Raw genomic sequence first — 945 nt, 5'->3', positions numbered from 1 at the left:
AGACCTCATCTCTACAATAAATCAAAAAATTAGCCGGGCGTGGTAGTGCATGCCTGTAATTCCAGCTACTCGGAAGGCTGAGGCGGAAAGATTGCCAGAGGCCAGCAGGTCGAGGTTGCAGTGGCCGGGAGCTGCCACTGCACTCCAGTCTGGGCAAATGAGTGAGACTCCAACTCAAAAAAAAAAAAAGAATTGCAAAGGTTTTTAGCCTGATAAACTAGCAGGTCATGGAGACTCTTGAGAAAGCAATATGTTTTCGGTTACAGGGTAGACCAAGAGTTCAATGTTTGGTCTGCTAAATTTGAAGATCCTATTAATATTCTAAGTGGAAATGTTAAAAAGGTAGGAGGATCTTTGATCCTGGAGTTCAGTAGAGAACTGCAGTCTGGAAACAGAAATTTGGGTGGTCATTAGAGCCATTAGATTAAATACAATTATCAAATTTTGGTCATGAAGAGAATTTTGCACCAAGCAAGACTTGGTACATTCCAATTTAGTGATTAGGGGAGGGAGATGAGAAAGAACTGGCAAAGTGACTGTAAAGAAATGGCAGTGTGATAAGAGGAAAGCAAGGAGAATTTGGTGTCATGAAAGCTGAGTGCAAAAGGGATTCATGGAGATGAAGACTCAACATCAGATTTAGAAATATGCAATGCATCAAGTTGATGGAGTAGGTTGGTAAAAGTCCAATTGAAGGGTTCAAGAATTATGGGAAAAGTAGAATCAGAGGTAGCACATATATACAGCACTTTGGGGAAACTTAACTCTAAGGAGAAAGAAATAAACAGAATAGTGACTGAGGCAATAGAAGTCAAGTGAGGATTTTGTTTGTTTGTTTTAAATTGAGAGAAATAATGTTTGAATGCTGGTAGAAAACATCCAGTGAACCTGGGAAAATAAATTATTCTGGGGAGGGTGAGAATGATAGCTGAAGTGATGACCTTG

This window comes from Carlito syrichta, unplaced genomic scaffold (genome assembly GCF_000164805.1).
Source record: "Carlito syrichta isolate Samal-C Ts95f unplaced genomic scaffold, Tarsius_syrichta-2.0.1 Scaffold315483, whole genome shotgun sequence".
In the NCBI taxonomy this organism is placed as follows: domain Eukaryota; kingdom Metazoa; phylum Chordata; class Mammalia; order Primates; family Tarsiidae; genus Carlito; species Carlito syrichta.
This window is presented reverse-complemented; position numbering follows the sequence as displayed.